Source organism: Dendrobates tinctorius, unplaced genomic scaffold, assembly GCF_039654945.1.
Source record: "Dendrobates tinctorius isolate UK_male_01 unplaced genomic scaffold, ASM3965494v1 ptg000098l, whole genome shotgun sequence".
NCBI lineage: Eukaryota > Metazoa > Chordata > Amphibia > Anura > Dendrobatidae > Dendrobates > Dendrobates tinctorius.
This window is the reverse complement of record NW_027361766.1, coordinates 21,577,181-21,602,605: the sequence shown is the minus strand read 5'-3', so window position 1 is coordinate 21,602,605 and position 25,425 is coordinate 21,577,181. Positions and strand designations below refer to the sequence as shown.

The window sequence follows — 25,425 nt, the reverse complement described above, 5'->3', positions numbered from 1 at the left end:
TGCTCATGCAAACTTTGACGCACCTTAAGGAGCAGGCGTCTGCAGCCAATGTTGATGAGGAGGGAATCCTTGATGACATTCAGCCATTGTCTGCTCAGGGCCCTCTCCTGGACGAGGTGGAGGAAGAAGAGGAGGAGGATGATGGGGATGATTACTTAGGGGAGGAGGATGCATCTCGTGGGGCAAGTGAAAATGTTGGCGTGGCAAGGTCTGGTACAGGGTTTGTGCGTGACTGGAGGGATGTGGATTTGCCAGAAAGTGCTCCTCCAACCAGCACTCGCAGTGCATCATTGACACCGGGAACATTGGCCCACATGTCAGATTATGCCTTGCAGATCCTAAAAAGGGACCCCCGCATTGCCAAAATGATGAAGGATGACGACTACTGGTTGGCCAGCATCCTGGATCCACGCTATAAAGGCAAATTACAAAACATCATGCCACAGGAGAACCTTGACCTAATATTGGCTAATAAACAAGCAACTCTGGTAAATCGGTTGCTTGAGGCATTCCCAGCACACAGCAGCGGTGATGGTTGTCACACGAGCCGTACGGGCCGGGGGCAGCTTGGCAGAGGTGTTCATGGTGCACACAGCAGAAGTGGCGTTGGAGACAGGGGTTTCATGACAATGTTGTGGACTGATTTTTCAAGTACCGCTCACACAACTGGTAATACTGCATCGATGGAAAGTGACAGGAGACAGCAGTTGTCAACTATGGTAACAAACTACTTTTCCTCCCATATCGATGTTCTCCCACACAGGTCATTCCCCTTTGACTATTGGGCCGCTAAACTGGACACCTGGCCTGAATTGGCACAATATGCCTTACAGGAGCTCGCTTGCCCAGCTGCAAGTGTGCTATCGGAAAGAGTCTTCAGTGCAGCTGGATCAATCCTGACAGAAAAAAGGACCCATCTGTCAACCCAAAATGTGGATGATCTAACCTTCATTAAAATGAACCATGCATGGGTTTCCAAGGATTTTGTCCCACCTTCCCCTGATGACACATAGGGTGACAGAAAAATGGCTTGCTTTGGTCCACCTCTTCCTGGGACTTGACCTATTTTGCCTTTTGCATCAGCTGAATGTCCAACATCAACATATGCCACTTTCTAAAACTCCCTAACTGTGCTGCCTCCCCCCCATGGCCGGGGTCACCACCTAGCGCACGACACCGTGTGAGTGCCGTTGCCCTGGACAGGTGGGTAGGCCGACTCTTGGGCGCGGGCACTGGCACAGGGTCCCTCATAGTGCAATCAAGTGTCTCTGACGGTGGTGGTGCACACCCGCCGTCAGACACACCGCCGTACTATGAGGGGCCCAGTGCCAGTACCGACGCCCACGAGTGGGCCCCCCTTGCTTGGGCAGGGCCCCAGCATTTGCAATCTTTACCTCTCCCTGCTCCTCCGCTGTGTAGTCTGGGCCGTCAAATCCATACTGTGCCTGACACCGTCTGAGCCTGCCTCCTGATGTATAGACATATATTTTGAATGTGTACGCTATCCATACATGTTATCCGGGGATACGGTATCCTTTCTCACCTTTGTGCAATCACGTGCAAGCCATACTGGGCCTGACACCGTCTGAGCCTGCCTCCTGATGTATAGACATATATTTTGAATGTGTACGCTATCCATCCATGTTATCCTGGGATACGGTACCCTTTCTCACCTTTGTGCAATCATGTGCAATCCATACTGGGCCTGACACCGTCTGAGCCTGCCTCCTGATGTATAGACATATATTTTGAATGTGTACGCTATCCATACATGTTATTCTGGGATACGGTACCCTTTCTCACCTTTGTGCAATCACGTGCAATCCATACTGGGCCTGACACCGTCTGAGCCTGCCTCCTGATGTATAGACATATATTTTGAATGTGTACGCTATCCATACATGTTATCCGGGGATACGGTACCCTTTCTCACCTTTGTGCAATCACGTATAATCCATACTGGGCGTGAGAACGGCTGGCGAGCTGTTAAGCAAGCTACAGCACCTGTGGTTTGCACACGTAAGTTTTTCATTTTTTCAGGAATGACGGTTAGGCCTAATTCCGGAACTGCGGTTGACCTGCACTTACTGGGAAATCATCGTTCGCGGGAAATAATTGTAATCAGTGATCCTCATCACTAACGTTGTTCAGCGGGTTATCTGCACCTGTAAGCGACAAACGCTGGCCTTTTCAGTGTAGCGCACATGCAGCCACGGACATGTAAGGGCATGACACACCAGTTATTGGCCAATCTCATGTGCCAGAGCCTCACGTGTCCCTCTAGTAAGCCGGACTCGGACCGCGGGGCATGACGGAGTCTCGTTCATTAACGGAATTAAGCTTGCAATGTGTGCATCTGTTCTGTAGCTGGCATGGTTTAGGTTTCCCAGGTGGAGTCGAATTTAACCGTAGGCTCCACTCCTGGTGGTGCCCTTCTGGACATTCCTTTAAGGTTCAGCTTTGCAACCATACTGCCCACGTAAAACAAACACTTTGCCTTCATGAACGCTGTTTGGAGGGTCATGACTCGTGGGAATAACGCCGCCCAATCAGTTAACCTGCTAGAGAGATCCTTCATTGCTCCCAAGCATGACATCACACTCCCTAGGAGGAAGGTAATGCCACTGTGGCGACCGTACTCCGGGGGGCGACACAAGTGCACTGATGCCCAGCCACTGCTCGATGAATCTGCTGGTACATTGACCCAGACCACTACATTCCCCTCGCACGCTACACGGCCTGAATCTGACCCTGATGAAACTCAGGTTACCCTTCCCATATACAGTTCCATCTTACACGGTGACAAAGAGGAAGCTGCAGATGAAAGTGCAGGTTCGGCCCACCCGCCATCAGACACACCATCGTACTATCAGGGGCCCTGTGCCAGTGCCATCGCCAACGAGTGGGCCCCCCCTGCTTGCTCAGGATCACAGCACTTGCAAGGTTGAAATACTGTGCAGTGAGATGGAAGATGGGGACGACGAGGAGTCCAGACTAGTACAGGGATTCGCTAGCGAGGAGACTTATTTGATTGTTTTCAATGTTGGGACAGCATTTTTTGGGGAGCACTATACTCTGGAGAATGATAGATGGGGCCCACCATACACTGGAACATTCCAAAGGTGGACATCAGACACTGGAGCAGCATTTACATGGCCCATTATACACTAGAGCATTAGAAATGGGGCCCATTATGTTTGGAGCATTATTTGGGCCCATAAGACAGTGGAGCTTCATCCATGGGGACCAACATATACTGTAGCATTATGTGGAGCTCATCATATACTGTTTCAAACATTATATGGGACCAATGATTCTGTATGGAGAAATAGATGGGCCTCGTCATGAGATGTAAAAAGTGAAGTATTTTTCATTGTACTATACCGCTATTTCTCTGCCGTATCGGAGCATGATGAGTTGTGGTATGTGTTAAATGGGCGCTCTTTCGCCCAGGGCACATGAAAACCTGGAGCCAGCCCTACCCCCCCACAACTTTAGCCAAATAACCCCCATTTTTCAGTGCGTAACTTGTATTATGAAGTTAATTAAGGTTGACAAGCTTAAGTAAGAAGAATTGATGCTTTTGGCATTCAAATGAGCACTGTAGGTGTGTTTCCTGTCCTCCTCTCACTGCCGACTTTTATTCCCCATTGACTTACATTGGGTTTCGTGTTTCGGGACGACCCCGACTTTTCCCTATAATCGGCCGATCTTGCTCGACCCGACTTTTGGAAAAGTCGGGTTTCACGAAGCGAAACTCGACCCTAAAAAACCAAAAGTCGCTCAACTCTACTCCTGAGCATTTGCCCAATTAGCATTTTTGGGAGGCCTCTCTGACTTTTGTGGACATTACCGCAGGCTGAGATATCTCATGCAGAGAGGGACTTTAAGAGTGGGATGCTGGTACAAAAGTTATCCACGTAGAGGCGATAACCTTGAGCCAGCAGTGGGTGCACCAAATGCAGCACAATTTTCCCACTCACTCTCTGGACTGGGGGGTGTTTAGGAGATTCAGTCCGGGTGTCCTTCCTTTCATAAACTCTAAACCTATGGGTGTACCCTGAGGTACTCTCACACAGCTTATAGAGTTTAATTCCATACCTGGCCCTCTTACTGGACAGGTACTGCCGGAATTTGAGCTTCCCCTTGAAATGGATTAGGGACGCATCCAACCCGATGTCCCTTTGAGGTATATATTCGATGACCGGCCAAACTTTGAACAGATGGTCAAAGTTGGGGTCATCTCAAGGAGGACACCATGCATTATCTTTATAATGCAGGAATTTGTGGATAGCCTCAAAGCGTGTGCGGGTCATAACCATTTGGAACACTGGATTGCTGTATAAAGCATCAACACTCCAATATTGCCAAAATTCTGGCTTCTTCGGGATCCCCATGTGAAAGACCTGGCTCCAAAACATCATCATTTCAACTGCGTCTACAGAAGTCCATTTAAAAAATGATGAATCAGAGCCAAAAGATGAACCCTATCACAGTGATCAAAATAAAAAAAAAAATAGTAAATCAAACCCCCTTTATCATCCCCTTAGTTAGAAAAAAATAATAAAATGAAAAAAATGTATTTCTTTCCATTTTTCCATTAGGGTTAGGGTTGGGGCTAAACTTAGGGTTGGGGCTAAACTTAGGGTTGGGGCTAAACTTAGGGTTGTGGTTATGGTTGGGATTACGATTAGGGTTGGGATTAGGGTTAGGGGTGTGTTAGAGTTTGTGGTAATGGTTAGGGTGGGGACTAGGGGTATTTTGGGGTTAGGATTATGGTTAGGGTTGGAATTAGGGCTAGAGGTGTGTTGGGGTTAGGGTTGGAGTTAGAATTGAGGGTTTCCACTGTTTAAGTACATCAGGGGGTCTCCAAACACGACATGGCACCACAATTGATTCAAGTCAATTTTTCGTTCAAAAAGTGAAACAGTGCTCCCTCCCTTCTGAGCCCTGCCATGCACCCAAACAGTGGTTTTTCCCCACATATGGGGTATCGGCATACTCAGGAGAAATAGTATAACAAATTTTGTGGTCCATTTTTTCCTGATACCCTTGTGAAAATAAAAATGGTTCCAAAGTATATTTTTTGTGAAAAAAGTAAAATGTTCATTATTTTAGAATGGTGTCACTTTTGGGTATTTTCTGCTATCTTGACCCCCCCCAAACTCACTTCAAATGTGAGGTGGTCCCTAAAAAAATGGTTTTGTAAATTTTGTTGGAAAAATAAGAAATCGCTGGTCAACTTTTAACCCTTATAACGTCCTAACAAAAAAAATTGTTTCCAAAATTGTGCTGATGTAAAGTTGACATGTGAGAAATGTTATTTATTAACTATTTTGTGTGACACCACTCTCTGATTTAAGGGCACAAAATAAAGAGATGGAAAATTGCAAAATTTTCAACATTTTTGCCAAATTTCCATTATTTCCATAAAAAATCCCGCAAGTTATATCAAAGAAATTTTACCACTAACATGAAGTACGATATGTCATGAAAAACAAACTCAGAATCAGTGGGATACATTGAAATTTTCCAGAGCAATAGCCTTATAAACTGACAGTGGTCAGAATTGTAAAAATTGGCTTGGTCATTAAATATCAAATTGGCTCTGTCACTAAGGGGTTAAATACCTACTATTTCTCTAGCAGTTATGCGACTGGCGCAAAACCTGTTGAGCTACGAAAATGTTACTATTTACCAGTAATTTCTCCAAGTCTGCTGTTGGCGTGTCTCATAAAGGCGTTGTAAAAAAATCTCCCAAAATTTCTACTGGTTAAAATAATAGCGTATTTTTATCTAGCAGTTGTGCGACTGCTGCATTCTGTGCAGAGATAATCAAACATCACAGTTTAGCAGTGGCAATAATTTTCATTACTTCGCTGTTGCAGTGTGTCAGCAAGGCAATATAAAAAATCTTAATTTTCTATTGGTTTAATAAATAGCATATCTTTATCTAGCAGTTGTGCGACTGGCGCAATGCCTGCAGAGATACGCATACGTGACTATTTACCTGTAATTTATGTCAGTCTGCTGTTGCCGTGTATATTAAATATGAGATACAAAAAAAAATAGCCACACATTGCTAGATACAGTGAATTTGTACATAAGATCTTTGTAAGCGTATTTGTGAAAAATAAAGCCAGTATTTTATTTTCATGAGCATAACACATTCAATATGAGAAAGGGTAGCGTTAAGGGACGTGGATGTGGTGGTGCTCACCAAGGCCGTGTGACAGATCCGAAGGTGACTGTGTCTTGTTCTAGCTTCCGTCAAAATTTGGTCAGCACGCTAAACCACTAACGAACCCAGACAGGTGCGAGGATGTTGTGGGTTGGATGGCAGACAAAGGCTCCAGCGTGTTGATAAGCAGCACCACAAAGTCGTCCACATGGTACAGTCTCTGGAGCCAAGAGGCTGGGCCTCTGAATCATCAACCTGGTCCTCCTTCCTCCCACCATCAAGAGTCCCAGGAGTCGGAGACATATAACCCCAACACTGGCCAATCTGAGGAACTGTTTACATTCCCTTGTAATTTGTCAGTCCTCTCAATGTGCATTATTAACGAGGGTCATGAGGAGGTGGAGTGCAGTGATGCCCAAACATTTGAGCCCCCACGGCCAGGAGAAAATGACATTGGGGAAGGTCAATTCATGTCTGAAGAGGTGGAGGATAATCATGACGCACAGTGGCCATCTGGTCAGCCTCAAACCACAACTCAAAAAGATGATCAGCTGAGGAATTGGAAGATGACATGGTCGATGATGAGGCCACTGATTCAACCTGGCACGGTGGCACACCTAGCGAGCACACGAGTGCAATGAGGGATGGATCTGGATCACCCCCAGGGCAAGTGGGGTTCTTACTCGGTACCGGGCCGGCATCTTAAAGGGATGTGTCACGGTGGCAGTGACCCGGTCCGTGGCCATGGGTGTCCATGTAGAATAAGAGGAATAAAGTTTATGTGTAGATAAGTTCGTGACACCACTTGTGGCATCTAGTCAGAAGCTGCAATCCCAGGGCTGTGGTAGTAGATGTTGAGGTAGATGGTGTAGTGTTTTGGCAAAGGGAATGTAGCAGTGCTGAAAGGTGACACACGAAGAAGGCAGAGACACAGCTGAATGTAGTTCCAAAGCTTTACTCACGTTTCTGGCATATACAGGTGCCCGCTTCAGTGCCGTGTCCTCCAGGTGAGGGGCTCAGCCAACTCCCAGGCAGATGGAAAACACCCTTCCAGCACGCCCTTCTGTATGTGCCTTCGCTGAACATCTTACTAGCGCTAATCTGAAGTACTTGCAGTTATGAATTACAAATGGATAAGTTCATGTCCAGATGTCTTTCCCAAGACCCTCGCATGAAACACTTTATGTCCGACATGAAATACTGGCTGTGCACCTTTCTTGACCCACGGTACAAGGAGAAATTTGTTTCTCTCATGTCGGAGGCAGACGTGCCATTTTCAGTACATGCATGCATGCCAGAGGGCCATTGTGGAAGACTTGCTAAAAAGTTTACCCTCAGACAACACTGCTGGCAGAGGTACCACCTCTTTTCACTCACAAGTAGAGTTGAGCGAAACGGGTCGGTCAAATTCAAAAATCGCCGACTTTAGCTAAAGTCGGGTTTCGCCCATCGAAACCCGACCATAGCGTGAGGTCGGCCATGAAGTCGCCGAGCCAAGCGCCAAAGTCTCGTTTCAAATAATGCCTCCAGCGCCTTTTCTCAGCCAATGATGGAGGACACACACTATGGGCAATGGGATGACATGGGCAGTGGCCACCACCATCTTAGAGAAGGGCATAGAAGTGATTGGTTGACTGTGTGGCGTCACAGTGGCTATAAAAGGCCGTGTCCCCCGACCGCCATCTTACTTCTGCCGATCTTACAATAGGGAGAGGTGCTGCTGATTCTGAATAAGGGAGAGCGTTAGACACGGAAGAGAAAAGAAAATTGCTTCTGCTGATAGCGCTTTTCACTGTACATTTAATGTGCAGTGAAAGGGGAGGATTTTTGTTGTGTGCAGCAGCGCTGGTGGTGATTAGGCTGCCTTTTAAGGCTACCTGATAGCTGCATTGCTGTGTGCACACTGCTGTTCAAACTGCTTTTTTCAAAGCACTCCAACTTTTATTATTTTGTTCTGGTGAGTTACCGAGCGTTCATTTTGTCACACAACGTATAGCGGTGTATGCTCCTCACACACTTCCGTGTACTGGTTGGTATCACGGACAAATACAAGCTCTGTGTGTGACTCTGGAAAAACAAACCGAGGAGATTTTCCATTTTTCCAGACTTACACCTTATAGAGCTGTCCGCTTTTCAAACAGTTTCATATATCTGCTGTTTGTTCACGGGCAATGACCCAGTTCTTGACCCGGATTGGCATCCATTGGGGAGGAGGGTGGCGCTGGCAATAGTTCAGATAAGGAGAAGGATCTGCAGCAGGCATTGACGTCACAGCAGCGGTTATCTGGCAGGCCCGTAGCTGTCCAAAAACATGGACCAAAAACTAAAAGAGATGCAGGACAGCTTGGCCAGACGGTCAACTTAGCACAGCCTGCAAGGCCAGAAAATGTATACCATAGTAGGAAGAGTGCAATGTGGCACTTCTTTGTCCAAAATCCTACTGATGCAAAGGTTACCTGTAAGAAGTGTGGAAGGACCTTTAGCCGAGGTAAACAACTCAGAAATTTGAATACCAGTTGCATGCTTAGACATTTAATCAACATGCACTTGCAAGCGTGGACGGACTACAAAACCTCAGGTAGCACATGTGCACCTGCTCCGACTGAAGGTAGCCAGCAACGCTCCATCGCTTCCCCCACTGTAAGACCACTGCCACCGTTAACCACACCACCAGCACTAAATGTGGCGGTGTTGTCGCAAGGCCAAAGCACTCAGGGAATCACAATGGTTTTGCAACACAACACTGAATCTAGGCCATCACCACCAATACCATCACCAAACCCCTCTCACTCCATCCGGTCCACCGCTACTTCCCCCATATGCAGCTCTCCAGTCCAGCTCACCCTACCAGACACTCTGAGTAGGACGAGAAAGTTCTCATCCTCTCATCCACGTACACTGTGATTGAATGCCTACATTGCCAAACTAATCTCATTAGAGATGATGCCCTACCATTTGGTTGAAAGCAAAGCTTTCCGCGAGCTCATGGCCTACGCAGTCCTACGCTATGACCTACCCAGTCTGCACTTCTTTTCTCGAAAAGCCATCCCAGCCCTCCACCTGCATATGAAAGACCGCATTGTCCATGCACTCAAGCAATCAGTGAGTGGAAAGGTGCACCTCACAACAGATGCATGGTCCAGTAGGCATGGCCAGGGCCGTTACATGTCCATCACCGTGCACTGGGTTAATGTGGTGGATGCAGGCTCCACAGGGGACAGCGGTGGTGGAACAGTGCTGCCTAGCCCACGGTATAGGAAGCAGTTGGCTGTAGGCTTTCGACCCTCCTCCATCTCGTCTATCAGCGAAAGCTCGTCCATCAGCAGCTGGCAGTGCTGCACACGAGGTGCCCCACTTTCAAACAGCTAGTGGTAAGCGTCAGCAGGCTGTGTTAAAGATGATGTGTTTGGGCGATAATAGACACACCGCGGAGGTACTGGCCGACTACTTGCAGCGACAAACTGAGTCATGGCTGGGCACTCTACATCTTGAGCCAGGCAAGGTAGTCAGTGATAACTGATGTAATTTTGTGGCAGCCATAGCCCATGCAAAACTCACACACATACCTTGCCTGGCTCACACTTTGTACCTGGTGGTGCAGTGCTTCCTTAATAATTATCCAGAGTTAACATCCCTGCTCCATAAGGTGCGAAGACTGTGCTCGCACATCTATCGCTCAAACGTCCTCTCCACTCGTATGCAGAAGCTGCAGCGATTGCTCCACCTCTCCAAGCACCGCCTAATCATAGACGTTGCAACAAGGTGGAACTCCACCCTGCACATGGTTGAGAGGCTGTGCGAACAGAGGCAGGCTGTAATGCATTTGTGGGAGGATACAGGGACAGGCAGCTTCAGGGAAGACATGGAATTGTCGGGAGTGCAGTGGTCAAAGCTGAAAGACCTCTGTAATGTCCTTCAGTGTTTTGAGGAATGCACACAGCTGGTAAGCGCAGACGACGCCATCATAAGCATGAGCATCCCACTTATGCGTCTGCTCATGCAAAGTTTGACGCACATTAAGGATCTGGCGTCTGCAGCGGAGGAGGAACAGGAGGAAGAGGAGGGAAGCCTTGCTGACAGGCAGCCATTGTCTGGTCAGGGAACTATCCTGGACGAGGTGGAGGAAGAAGAGGAAGAGGAGGAGGATGAGGGGGATGATTATTTTGGGCAGGAGGATGCTTCTCAGGAGGCAAGAGAAAATGTTGGCGTTCCAAGGTCAGGTACAGTGTTTGTGTGTGACTGTAGGGATGCGGATTTGCCAGAAAGTGCTCCTCCACCCAGCAGTGGCAGTGCATTACTGACACCTGGAACATTGGCCCACATGTGCAATTATGCCTTGCGGATCCCAAAAAGGGACCCCCGCATTGCCAAAATGATGAAGGATGACGACTTCTGGCTGGCCAGCATCCTCAATCCACGCTACAAAGGCAAGTTACACAACATCATGCCACAGGAGAACCTAGAGATAATATTGGCTAACAAGCAACTCTGGTAAACCATTTGTTTGAGGCTTTCCCAGCACACAGCAGTGGTGCAGGTTCTCCCACGAGCCGTAGTGGGCACAATGGAAGAGGTGTTCGTGGTGCACACAGCCGAAGTGGCGTTGGAGACAGGGGTTTAATGACCATGTTGTGGAATGATTTCTCAAGTACCTCTCACACGACTGCTAATACTGCATCGATTAAAAGTGAGACAGCAGTTGTCAACTATGGTTACAAACTAAATAAGTTTGTAACTAAGTTGTGACTATGGTTACAAACTACTTCTCCCATATCGATGTTCTCCCTCACAGGTCATTCCCCTTTGACTATTGGGCCTCTAAACTGGCACCTGGCCTGAATTGGCACACTATGTCTTACAGGAGCTCGCTTGCCCTGCTGCTAGTGTGTTATCTGAAAGAGTCTTCAGTGCTGCTGGATCAATCCAGACAGAAAAAAGGACCCGTCTGTCGACCCAAAATGTTGATGATCTAACCTTCATTAAAATGAACCATGCATGGGTTTCAAAGGATTTTGTCCCACCTTCCCCTGATGACACATAGGGTGACAGAAAACTGCCTCGCTTTTGTCCTCCTCTTCCTCGGACTTGCCCAATTCCGCCATTTGCAGCAGCTGAATGTCCAGCCTACACATCAACATATGCCATTTTTTAAACCTCCCTAACTGGACTGCCCCCCCCCCCCCCCCCCAAGGGCTGGGGTCAACATCTGGCACACCCAGGCAAGTGCCATTGCTCTAAACAGGTGGATGGGCCCACTGATGGCCGACGGCATTGGCACACGGCCCCTCATAGTACAATACAGTGTCTCTGACGGTGGGGGGCCCACTCGCCGTCAGACACACCAGCGTACTATGAGGGGCCCTGTGCCAGTACCGTCACCCACGAGTGTGCCCCCCCTGCTTGGTCATGGCCACAGCACTGGCAAGTTGCAATACTTACCTCTCCCTGCTCCACCGCTGTGTAGTCTGGCCAGTTAAATCCTTCACAGGGACGGCCACTAGAAATTTGGTGTATTGATCGATGATGGTTAAGATGTAGCTATGGCCTGTCCTGCTGGCCTCTACCTTCATATGATCAATGGCTACCATTTGTAATGGACGTCAACTTACAAGCGGATGCAGTGGTGCTTTATGATCACCTTTCAGAGTTGTGATAGTCACAGACGTGTGACAATCCTGCCACCATTTTTCAATATCTCCTCTCATGCCAATCCAATAGAATCGACTACGGCCTGTGGCTTCTGTCTTTTGCACTCCAAAATGACCAGACACATCATGATAGGCAGTGAGGACCATGTCTACATCTCTCCCTGTGATCACAATTTGATGGAGACGAGTATCGGTGATGTGATCCACGCTACTGCGATAAAGCAATCCTTTCTTCACAAAGAACTGTTTTCGCTGTCTCCACAGACACAGTAATTGAGGGTCTGTGTCGCCTCTGCAACATCTACCGGGAGGTTTTCCCGCGATGAGTAATTCCCAAATTTCTGCTAACACTCGACTTTCCATCTGTACTTGTATCCATGTCGTTTCCAGTAGCGGAGAGTCTGGACTGGATTACTGAGATTGAAATATATACGAAGATTTAAAAGTACCACAATACTGTATACTGTTGTACACTTCAAATACCTTTTTCTACTTTTTAAATTCTGGTGTAATACATAGTGAGCCTGTGAGTGTCTGTGTCTGACTCCGGAAGTATAGACGGAAATTTACAATTACCCTTAGACTGGATACACCTGGTATGTGCTGATAGAGTACCTTTGTTCAAAATTTTTTATTACGGTATCATCCATAGTGAGTGAACGTGTGTGGTTTACGCCTTCTATATATACTGTGAATCGGAGATACCAATTTTTACCCTATACAGCTTGTAACTTGTTATACAGTACCTTTGTTCAACATTTAGTATTACAGTCAAATCCATACTGAGTAAGCGTCTGAGAGTGACTACGGGACTATGTATACGGAGATTTCAATTGTACCCTATAATATATATACTTGCTATCTTGTTGTATATGGTGAATCGGCGATACCAATTTTTACCCTATACAGCTTGTATCTTGTTATACAGTACCATTTTTACAACATTTTTTTGTTATGGTCAAACCCAGACTGAGTGAGCGTCTGAAGGTGACTACGGAAATATATATCAAGATTTCAAATTTGGCCAACACTGTATACAGCTGTATGCTTCTGATACAGTAACCTTTTTTGCTATTTAGATTCTGGTGTAATCCATAATGAGCCTGTGAACGTCTGTCTGTTACTCCGGAAATATATTTGGAGCTTTAAGATTACCCCAACACTGTATACAGCTGTATGCTTGTGTTACATTACCCATTTACATTCACAGCTTTTCATATTCTTGTGTAATCCATACTGGGCCTGAGAGCATTTGTGTCTGCCTCCTGAAATATATACAGAGATTCATAATGTTTACACTATACTATATATACCTTGTATCTGGTGATACTGTACCCTTTTTCAACTTTTTATTTTATTGTGTAATCCATACTGAGCCTGTGAGTGTCTGTGTATGACTCATGAAATATATACGGAGATTTACTGTTATCCCTAAACTGTATAGAGCTGTATACCTCTGATACAGTACCATATATCTGCTGGTATTTTGGGTCCATTTTCCAAAACATGAGGAAGTATGGTGGAAGAGGACTTGGACATGGGCATGGGGGGCCACCTGGTACTGATGGTGGTGGTGGTGCATCTGCTGGTAATGCCAAAAACACAAAAGCAGCTATGGCAGGAGGTGTTGAGCCTGCATCATGGTGTAGCTCTGGAAGGCTCCCTTTTCTGGGAATGGGTAGACTGCTTTTAAAGCTGGGGCATCAGGAACTGTTTTTGCCTTACATTGCTGAAACAGCTTCCAGCTCTATCGCCTCCTCTTCTGAAGTTTAAAAAAATGCAAGCACTGAGTCGTCAGTGCAGGCTTCTGGTCAGGAGCAACCCCTTTACTTGTGTCCTTCACCCACACCAAAAGTGAAGGATGCGCCAGCACACACTTCAGATTACTCCATGGAGCTCTTTTCACATACCATGCCTTGGTTAATTAAAAATGGGGCCCATCATATACTGGAGCATTCCAAATGGGAGACATCAGACACTGGAGCAGCATTTACGGGGCCCATTATACACTGGAGCATTAGAAATGGGGCCCATTATATATGGAGCATCATTAGGGCCCATCATACACTGAAGCATCATCCATGAGGCCCATCATATACTGGAGCATTATAAATGGGGCAGATCAGACACTGGAGCAGCACCTATGGGGCATATTATACACTGAATCATTAGAAATGGGGCCCATCATATACTGGAGCATTCTAAATGGGGCAGATCAGACACTGGAGCAGCATCTATGGGGCACATTATACACTGGAGCATTAGAAATGGGGCCCATTATATATGGAGCATTATTTGGGCCCATAACACACTGGAGCATCGTCCATAGGGACCATCATATACTGTAGCATTATGTGGAGCTCATCATATACTGTATGGAACATTATATGTGACCAATTATTCTGTATGGAGAAATATATGGGGCTCATTATTCTGTATGGCGCACAATGTGGTGGCCATAATACTGTATGGAGTAATATACTGTCCTTTTTTTGAGCTATTGTACAATTTAAAATAGATCAGTCATGTCATGTAAGCAGTGAAATATTTGTCATTCTACTATACCTATATTTCTGTGTCGTATCGGAGCATCATGAGTTGTGGTATGTGTTAAAGGGGCGCATTGACACTCTTTGGCCCAGGGCACACGAAAACCTGGAGCCAGCCCTACCCCCCACAACTTTAGCCAAATAACCCCCAGTTTTCAATGCGTAACTATTATTATGAAGTAAATTAAGGTTGACAAGCTTCAGGAATAAGAATTGATGTTTTTGGCATTGAAATGGGCACTGTAGGTGTGTTTACTGTCGGCCTCCGACTTTTCCCTATAGTCGGCCGATTTCATTCGACCCGACTTTTAAGTCGGGTTTCATGAAACCCGGCTCGACCCTAAAAAGGCAAAGTCGCTAGAATTCACTTGTAATGCCTGATGAAGGCGCCTTCTGAGCCCTGAAAGCTTGCTTGCAAATATAATTTCTCTGGTTAGCCAATAAAGGTATCACACCTTGAATACTTTTCTCAATTTTTTGGGGGGACATAAGTATTTACATCTACTAAAAATTCCAATATACTCACTTGATTATAAAAGTTGGTGTTGGGATGTATTCATGAAAACTGATAAAGTGCAGGATATGTTTATCAGCGGATGGACAATGCTGGTGAAATAATATTAATAATAGTAATAGTAATTCAATATGTATTTGTTGCACATGTTATAGTGCTTTGTCCAAAGTTAGTCTACTTACTCGTGATGCTAGGTGACTTATGATCCCTTTTTGGTAGATGCTGCATGCGGGTTTGGCACAGATAGAACTAGTGTCCAGATAGTCTTTTGGGGAATGCTATTTAGGATGGCAAGATCTTTGATGAGTAAGGTACATGGATATGTGTGGAGCACTTGTGTATGCCAGCTGCCACTTACTTTAGGAGGTGTGGCTTGTATGTAGATTAAAAAAAGTCACAGTCCACTGGATAACTATTAGGCTATGTGCGCACGTGTGGAATTACCACGGAAATTTCTGCGCAATTTCGCCACTCCCTGCCGTGGGAAAATCATGCGAAATTCGCATGCGGAATTCCCGCTAAAAACTAGCTGTCACGTGCCCCGTCCTCATTACATGGCCAGCAGGCCGGTAACTGATACACCAGAACGCGGCATGTGTAATTGTCCTATGTGACGCGGCCTGCAGGCCGGTAACTAATACAATAAGACAAAGGGAATAGGGAAAACCTGGGTAACAATAACAATGGTGGCCCTGCGATAGGGAACGGGGAACGTGGAGACCTCCTGCACTTCCCTGAGTCAGTGTCTCTACACTCCTAATGTTCCCTAGGCCGGTTCGGCACCGGGCGCCGATCAGGAACCTAAAAACCCTGACAGCACCTAAACCCTCACTAAGGAATTGGTTGGTGTGGAAACTAATCCCACCACTGCACTAAACACACATAAGGAAAAGTGACATAACAGGGGAACACCACTTAGCTTTGCTCAGTTGCTTACGCTCCCAGCAACAGAGCCCACCACCTGCATGCATCTTTTCCTTCACCGAGTCCAACATCTGGGTGCACTGTCCAGCAACGGATCTTCTCAGCACCATAGTGCAGCCTTGGAGCAAACAGAGTCCACACCCGCGTGCAGCTGTCCCGAAACATAGTCCAGCAAATGAATCCAGCTTTTCTGCCAAAGAGTCCAACATTTTGAGTCCAGCTTTCCACAACCGAGTCCAGCATTCTGAGTGCAGCTCTACACCATAGCTGCCACTCCACCAAGCAATGCCAGCCCTCCTTGCAGACACCATAGCTGACACTCCACCAATCCAAGTCAGCCCTCCTTGCAGACACCATAGCTGCTACTCCAGCACTCTGACTGGGCTGCCAGTGACTCTCATTCAGCTCCATTCTTTACCCAGGCTTGCTTGTAAATGAGAAACTTATCACCAACAGTGATTAACACACCGGATACTCTCTTATAGAGCAATCACACCTGTTACATAATTACGTGCGCAAACTAAGGTAACCAGAGCGCAATGACCTTACTGGCCACCGGGGGGAAAACTACAACGAAATCACCACAGTGCAATGACCCTAATGGCCACCGGGGACAAAACCACCTTTGGCATACAGCCAATGGAAAAAGAAAAGGTTACTTTGTTCACTTACACTGTCAGATCCAACCTGGATCATGACACTAGCATTTTGCAAGCGCAATTAGCTTGCAGAATGCTAGCATTTTCCAAGCGATTGACAGGTTGGTCACCCTCATCAAACATAGTGTTTTGACAAGTGTGACCAACATTTTACTATTGATGCTGCCTATGCAGCATCAATAGTAAAAGATAGGATGTAAAAAAATAATAAAATAATAAAAAAATAATGTCATTCTCACCTTCTGACGGCCTCCGATCTGCTCTGCGGCGCTCCAGGCATCTTCCGGTCCCAGTAATGCTTTGCACGAAGGACCTGCGATGACGTAATGCTCGCGAGAGTGCGATGTCATTGCGGTCATTCGCGCAAAGCATTACGGGGACCAGAAGATGCCGGGAGCGTGGTGAGGCGGGAAGGACTCCAGTGGCCGTCGGATGGTGAGAATAACAATATTTTTTAACCCCTTCATGACCCAGCCTATTTTGACCTTAATGACCTGGCCATTTTTTGCAATTCTGACCAGTGTCCCTTTATGAGGTAATAACTCTGGAACGCTTCAACGCATCTTAGCGATTCTGAGATTGTTTTTTCATGACATATTGGGCTTCATGTTAGTGGTAAACTTAGGTCGATAATTTTTGCGTTTGTGAAAAAAACAGAAATTTGGCGAAAATTTTGAAAATTTCGCAATTTTCAAATTTTGAATTTTTATTCTGTTAAACCAGAGAGTGATGTGACACAAAATAGTTACTAAATAACATTTCCCACATGTCTACTTTACATCAGCACAATTTTGGAAACAATTTTTTTTTTTGTTACGAAGTTATAAGGGTTAAAAGTTGACCAGCGATTTCTCATTTTTACAACAATATTTACAAAACCATTTTTTTTTTTAGGGACCACCTCACATTTGAAGTCACTTTGTGGGGTCTATATGGCAGAAAATACCCAAAAGTGACACCATTCTAAAAACTGCACCCCTCAAGCTACTCAAAACTACATTCTAGGAGATTATTAACCCTTCAGGTGCTTCACAGGAACTAAAGCAACGTGGAAGGAAAAAATGGACATTTTATTTTTTGCACCACAAATTTTCTTTTATCATTAATTTTTTTCATTTTCACATGGGCTACAGGATAAAATGGATCCTAAAATTTGTTGGGCAATTTCTCCTGAGTACACTGATACCTCATATGTGGTCATAAACCACTGTTTGGGCGCACGGCAGGGCTCGGAAGGGAAGGAGCACATTTGACTTTTTGAATGGAAAATATGCTGGAATATTTAGCCCTTGCCATGTCGCGTTTGGAGAGTCGCTGTGCGCCTAAGCACTGGAGCTTCCCCACAAGTGACCCCATTTTGGAAACTAGACCCCCCAAGGAACTTATCTACATGCATAGTGATCACTTTGAAACCCCCAGGTGCTTCACAAATTGATCGGTAAAAAAAAAAAAGTACTTTTTTTTCACAAAAATTTTCTTTTGGTCTCAGTTTTTTCATTTTCACATGGGCAACAGGATAAAATGGATCCTAAAATGTGTTGGGCAATTTCTCCTGAGTGCACAGATACCTTATATGTGGTCATAAACCACTCTTTGGGCGCACGGCAGGGTCCGTAAGTGAAGGAGCGCTATTTGACTTTTTGAATTGAAAATTCGCTCCAATCGTTATCGGACACCATGTCGCGTTTGGAGATCCCCTGTGTACCTAAACATTGGAGCTCCCCCACAAGTGACACCATTTTGGAAACTAGACCCCTTAAGGAACTTATCTAGATGTGTAGGGAGCACTTTGAACCCCCAAGTGCTTCACAAAAGTTTATAACGTAGAGCAGTGAAAATAAAAAATCATTTTTTTCCTCAAAAAAGATTATTTAGCACGCTATTTTTTATTTTCACAAGGGTAACAGGAGAAATTGGACCACAAGAGTTGTTGTCCGGTTTGTCCTGAGTACGCTGGTACCCCATATGTGGGGGGAACCACTGTTTGGGCGCACGGCAGGGCTCAGAAGGGAAGGAGTGCCATTTGACTTTTTGAAATGAAAATTAGCTCCAATCGTTAGCGGACACCATGTCATGTTTGGAGAGCCCCTGTGTGCCTAAACTTTGGAGCTCCCCCACAAATGACCCCAGTATGGAAACTAGACCCCCTAAGGAACTTATCTAGATGCATAGTGAGCACTTTGAACCCCCAGGTGCTTCACAGAAGTTTATAACGCAGAGCCGTGAAAATAAAAAATATATTTTTTTTTCTTAAAAAAAATATTTTTAGTCCGCAATTTTTTATTTTCACAGGGGTACCAGGATAAATTGGACCCCAAAAGTTGTTGTACAGTTAGTCCTGAGTACACTGGTACCCCATATGTGGGGGGGGACAACTGTTTGGGCACACGTCGGGGCTCAGCAGGGAGGTAGTGACATTTTGAAATGCTGACTTTGATGGCATGGTCTGAGGGTGTCATGTTACATTTGCAGAGCCCCTGTGTGCCTAAACAGTAGAAACCCCCGGCATGTGACCTCATTTTGGAAACTAGACCCCCCAAGGAACTTATCTAGATGTGTGGTGAGCACCTTGAACCCCCAAGTGCTTCACAGAAGTTTATAACGCAGAGCCGTGAAGATAAAAAATAATTTTTTTCCTCAAAAAAAAAAAAAAAGATTTTTAGCCCGCAATTTTTTTTCACAACAGTAACAGGATGAATTGGACCCCAAAAGTTGTTGTACAGTTTGTCCTGAGTACCCTGGTACCCCATATGTGGGGGGAACCACTGTTTGGGCACACGTCAGGGCTCGGGAGGGAAGTAGTGACATTTTGAAATGCTGACTTTGATGGCATGGTCTGCGGGCATAATGTTACATTTGCAGAGCCCTTGATGTACCTAAACTGTGGAAACCCCCCACAAGTGACCCCAGTTTGGAAACTAGACCACATAAGGAAGTTGCCTAAATGTGTGGTGAGCACACTGAACCCCCAAGTGCTTCACAGAAGATTATAACGCAGAGCCATGAAAATAAAAAATAATTTTTTTTTCCTCAAAAAATGATTTTTTAGCTCTCAATTTTTTATTTTCACAAGGGTAACAGGAGAAATTGGACCCCGAAAGTTGTTGTACAGTTTGTCCTGAGTACACTGATACCCCATATGTGGGGGGAAAACCACTGTATGGGTACACGTCAGGGCTCGGAAGGGAAGTAGTGACATTTTGAAATGCTGACTTTGATGGCATGGTCTGTGGGCGTCATGTTACATTTGCAGAGCCCTTGATGTACCTAAACTGTTGAAACCCCCCACAAGTGACCCCATTTTGGAAACTAGACCTTCCAAGGAACGTATGTAAGATGTGTTGTGAGCACTTTGAACCCCCCAAGTGCTTCACAGAAGTTTATAATGCAGAGACGTGAAAATGAAAATATCATTTTTTTCCACAAAAATAATTTTTTAGCCCCCAATTTTTTATTTTCCCAAGGGTAACACGGGAAATTAGTCCCCAAAAGTTGTTGTGCAATTTTTCCTGAGTACGCTGATACCCCATATGTTGGGGTAAACCACTGTTTGGGCACATGTCAGGGCTTGGAAGGGAGGGTGCACCGTTTGACTTTTTGAACGCAAAATTGGCTGGAATCAATGGTTGCACCATGTCGCGTTTGGAGACCCCCTGATGTGCCTAAACAGTGGAAACCCCTCAATTCTAACTCCAACCCTAACCCCAACACACCCATAACCACAGCCGTAACCCTAACACATCCCTAACCACAAGCCTAACCCTAATTCCAACGCTAACCCTAATTCCAACCCTAACCCTAATTCTAATCCTAATTCCAACCCTAACCCTAATTCCAACCCTAACCCTAATTTCAACCCTAACCCTCTTTCCAACCCTAACCCTAACCCTCTTTCCAACCCTAACCCTAACCCTCTTTCCAACCCTAACCCTCTTTCCAACCCTAACCCTAACCCTAATGGAAAAATAAAAATATTTTCTTTACTTTATTAGTTGTGCCTACCTATGGGGGTGATAGTCGGGGGGTTTATTTACTTTTTCTTTCATTTTGATCACTGTGAGAGTGATCAAAATGAAAGAATGGAATCTGCAGCCGGCAGATTCGGGCGGGCGCACTGCGCATGCGCCCGCCATTTTCAAGATGGCGGCGCTCATGAACCGGACCCGCCGGACACCGGGAGCGACAGGGGGACTTAGAAGGTGCCGGGGGAGGTGAGATGGGGTGAGGGGGTTATCGGAAGCTGGCGGGGAGCAGAGGGAATGGGAGGGGGGCAGATGATGACAGCGGCGGCAGATCGCCGCTGTCATTCAGTTGCGGGGGGGGCGATCGCCGGTGGGGGGGGGTGGAATCGGTGTCTCCAGCCATGTCCGATGCTACAGCAGCATCGGCCATGGCTGGATTGTAATATTTCAATTTTCATTGATGAAATATTACTATCGCTCTGATTGGCTGTTTCACTTTTAACAGCCAATCAGAGCGATCGTAGCCACGTGGGGGCGAAGCCACGCTCCCTGTGGCAAAGAACAAAACCCCCTGTATCTGCGGGTCGGGTGACCTTTCAGTGACCTAGGTCACCCAACCCGCAGGGGGGGCTTTAAAGTCATGACGCTACATAGTCGTCATGGGTCGTTCTGGCATGACTTTTCATGACGCCTACGTGGCGTCAAAGGTCGTGAAGGGGTTAAAGGATTATGGTACTCAGGGCCTGGAGGACAGTGTCCCCTCCTCCAGACCCTGGGTACCATCCGCACATGAAGCGCTCACTTCACACATGGTGGGCATAGCCACATACGAATAATGAGTGTTTAAATGCAATCCTATGGGTGCGGAATCCCCGCGATTCCGCAAAAAGAATGCGCATGCTGCAGATTTTTCTGCTATGCGATTCCGTAGCGGAAAAATCTGCAGCATTAGTACTGCATTGCGGAATCCCATAGGATTGCATGGGATGCTGCTTTTTGCGTTTTCACGGCGATTCCAAGCGTATAAAAAGCCGCAAAAATTTAAAAAAAACGCTACGTGTGAACACAGCCTAAGTACTCTGATAGGATGGAGAAATGCTAATTAGGATGGCAAAATCACTAGTGAGCAAGGTGCATAAATATGTGCGAAGCACTTGTTTCTGCTAGCTGGCACTTACTTTAGGAGGTGCAGCTTGCATGTAGATAGAAAAGGTCACAGTCCAATGGATTAATATAGGCACTCTGATAAAGCAATGTTCATATAAATGTTCTTATTAATTAATAATGGTTATGCTGGTTCCTGCCTGTAAATATCAGGTCGGTTAATGGTTTGCACTTACTTGTGCTGAGTTTTGCAGCGTGAAGATAGAGGAAAGATAGTACCAGGTTCAGGGTGCTGCGAGACAGTGAAGATGCCGGTGCCCAGTCAGCGCGTGGTGAGAGGAGGCTGGGGAGACGCCAGCACCTTGAGCATTCCAGCTGGACGCAGCACTGAGGACGCGGCGTGATAGAGGGGGCGGAGCTACTGTGACATTACTGTGCAGCGGGGGCAGGTGCGCGAGAGGACACAAAACCAACTCGTTTCGAGGGGTATCTCCCCTCTTCGTCAGGGCTTTGCTCCTTACTGCCTTTAATTGATGGCAATTAATTATTCTCTCTCGGTCCATTGGATATGCATTAAGGGTTATATTGGATAAATTAGCCTCTTGTTCATGTCATTAAAGTGCTGCAAGTGCCTGGATCAACAATGGAAACAAAATAACTGCTGTTCAAATGAATGATTTGATAATTACAGATACCTGTGTGGTTTGATGTGCTGGTATAGTATAAAAGAAGTGAATTATGGCGATAAAATTAAAATGTAACTTTTATTCATAATAATACTAAAATTTATGTGTATTATAGAGAGGATATAATTAAAATAAAACTTTTATTAGTTGTACTAAAACTTATGTAACAGAGAGAAAGGGGAAAAAAATGAAAAAATGAATGAATAAATATAAGTTATAAACATCGAAAAAGATTAATTAAAAATGCATTCAAGTGTGTATATATTTAAAAAATATATATGTATATAAAAGGATAAAAGTACATGTAATCAAATTTATAAATCTTTAAAAGAATAAATGAAAATAAAAAGCGATTAGCTCAGGCAGTATATTACTGTGCTGGAAAAGAAATTTATTTCCACTTTATTTGTACCCCACAAATACTCGCTAAGGCTAGTTCACACTAGCGTTTTGAGGCGCAGGGCATGGCCGCCGTGCAGCTCCGCCCCCTGCCGTGCCCTCTCCGGTCAGCTCCTCCAATGGGCGCATGACGCTGCATGCGACCTGCGTACCCTATCTTTAGCATTGGGTACTCAGGCCATGTGCTGGTATGCTTTTGGAAGCACATGCGCCCTTTTGACGGTGCGCCGACGTGCGCCAAACGCACCGTGCTGCATTTTGGTGCGCTCGGTGCACCGTCAAAAGGGCGCATGCGCCGCCAAAAGCATACCAGCGCACGGCCTGCGTACCCAATGCTAAAGATAGGGTACGCAGGTCGCATGCAGCGTCATGCGCCCATTGGAGGAGCTGACCGGAGAGGGTGCGGCAGGGGGGCGAAACTGCACACCGGCCGTGCGCTGCTACTCAAAACACTAGTGTGAAACTAGCCTAAGTGGATAATGTTACCCCTGTGATGGTATTGTAGGATAATTATTCATATCTCGGCGCCACCTATATGTCCCCCTAATAAAAGGTATATATTATACCTAAGGGATAATGATGATTACAGAAGAAAGAAAAAATGAGGTAAAATGTATATATTTCAATCTCATGATTGAGACCTTTTAGGGCTAAACTGTTTAGAGTGAGTATCCATTTTGATTCCACTCATGACATGGCCTTCAAGTAGTCGCCCCTTCTCGGATTTTGACGGACCACCTGAATGTCATAGAAAGAAACCCCACTACAAGACCAATTATGTTTTTCTAGGAAGTGACGGGATAGTGGGTGCCCCTTAAAACCTTTATTAATGTTATCAAGGTGCTCTTTGATCCTGTCCAGTGATTTCTGTATGTACAAATTTTAGTTTAATACCGTAACAGGAGTTGACACAGAGCCCTTTTCACCAGCTGCATCTGAGATCCTTTTGTCTTACTTTCCTGGGTGGTCAGCACCGGTGTAAACAGTCTGTTAAGGATTAGGGTATGTTTCCACGGTCAGGATTGCATCAGGATTTGATGCAGGTAAAATCTGCACCTGAGGTCAATGGCTGGTCACCTGCGTTTTTACATGCGTTATTGATGCGTTTTCTCATGCGGGTTTGTATGCTTTTTTTGTAAGCTAAATATACATTATTTAACAACAAAAAAAAGATTTGTGATGTTATTTCTGGTCCAACCTCCTCTTTAACATTTGTTAAACCCACACTCCATTACACGCAGATAGATAGATAGATAGATGGAATGAGATAGATTGACAGATAATCTATAGATAGATAGATCTATAGTTATATATCTATCTATCACATATCTATCTATAGATAGAAAGTTAGATAGATTGATATAGGATAGATAGATGATAGATATGGGATATATAGATAGAAGGAATTAGATAAATAGATACATAGATATATCTATAGATAGATATATCTATAGATAAGCAAAATAACCCAATCAGCACCTCCTAATGTGAACACGTGCAAGCTGCGAAAATGGCATAATATAGACAAAAAAGAACACAGCAGCACATGTGCATGAATCTAGGCCATGTGAAAACACAGTAAAACATTACAAACATTCAATTTAGATTAAACTTCTCAAAATTTTCCCAATTTTTTTTTTACTTACAGGAATAAATGAAAAATGAAGGTTCTTAGTGCACAAATTGGCCAATTCATGTAAGCCCATCAACCATGGCAAGGTGACCTCCCTCTGATGGTTCCCTGCTCTACAATATAAGCCACTCCTGGGCCACCAGCCTACAGTTTTAGAGAAACATGTCACTGCCGGGCTAAGCGTACAATTTATGGGCAGGTAGAGCTGATAACGGCACCTGCAAGGCCAATGGGAGGGGTGCAAGATCAGGCTGGAGGCAGCCAGCATCCAGTAATTAAGCAAAAAAAACCCGATCAGCACCTCCTAATGTGAACACGTGTAAGCTGTGAAAACTGTATAATATAGACATAAAAGAACACAGCAGCACATGTGCATGAATCTAGGCCATGTGAAAACACAGAAAAACATTAAAAACATTCATTTTTTCATCTATTACTGTAATTAAAAAAAATGTAAAAAAAAATTTTTGGGAAAAGTTTAATCTAAATGGAATGTTTTTAATGTTTTTCTGTGTTTTCACATGTCTTAGATTCATGCACATGTGCTGCTGTGTTCTTTTTTTGTCTATATCTATAGATATATCTATGTATCTATAGATATATCTGTCTATTTGGCTATTAAAATAGGGTGGCTCCCCCAAAAAAATGATGTGGAGTCCCCCTATAATTTATAGCCAGAAAGGCTATGCAGACAGCTGCGGGCTGATATTCATAGAATAGAGAAGGTCCATGGATATTGGACCCCCCAGCTACAAACATCAGCTCTCACCCGCCCCAGAAATGGCACCAATTCAGGCGCTTAGCCTCTCTCTTCCCACTGCCATGTAGCGGTGGCATATGGGGTAATAAGGGGTTAATGTCACCTTTGATTGTAAGGTGACATTAAGCTCGGTTAATAATGGAGAGGTGTCAATAAGATACCTATCCTATAGATAAAGGGTTAAAAAAAGACACAGCCAGAAAAAAGTATCTTAGGCTAGTTTCACATTTGGCCTTTTAAGTGCAGCGACGGCCCGCGCACAGCCGCCGCTAAGCCCCTGCCACGCCTCCGCCGGTAGCTCCGCCTACCGGCGCATGACGCTGCATGCGTCCTGCGTCCCCTATCTTTATCACTGGGGGCACAGGCCGTGCGCAGTATACGTTTGGCGGCGCATGCGTCCTTTTCA

At 45.3% G+C, this 25,425-nt stretch overlaps 1 long non-coding RNA gene across 1 annotated transcript in view; it reads right to left on the bottom strand.

Annotated features, from left to right (window-relative positions):
• The window catches only part of LOC141099191 (uncharacterized), a 28,486-nt gene extending 6,436 nt beyond the window's left edge, over positions 1-22,050 (bottom strand). The window contains exons 1-2 of the long non-coding RNA XR_012234443.1: positions 21,778-22,050; positions 21,616-21,679 (exon numbers count right to left, since the gene is read on the bottom strand). This is a non-coding gene — a long non-coding RNA (uncharacterized lncRNA). The remainder of the gene's footprint in view (positions 1-21,615; positions 21,680-21,777) is intronic.
• Positions 22,051-25,425: the final 3,375 nt, after the last annotated feature.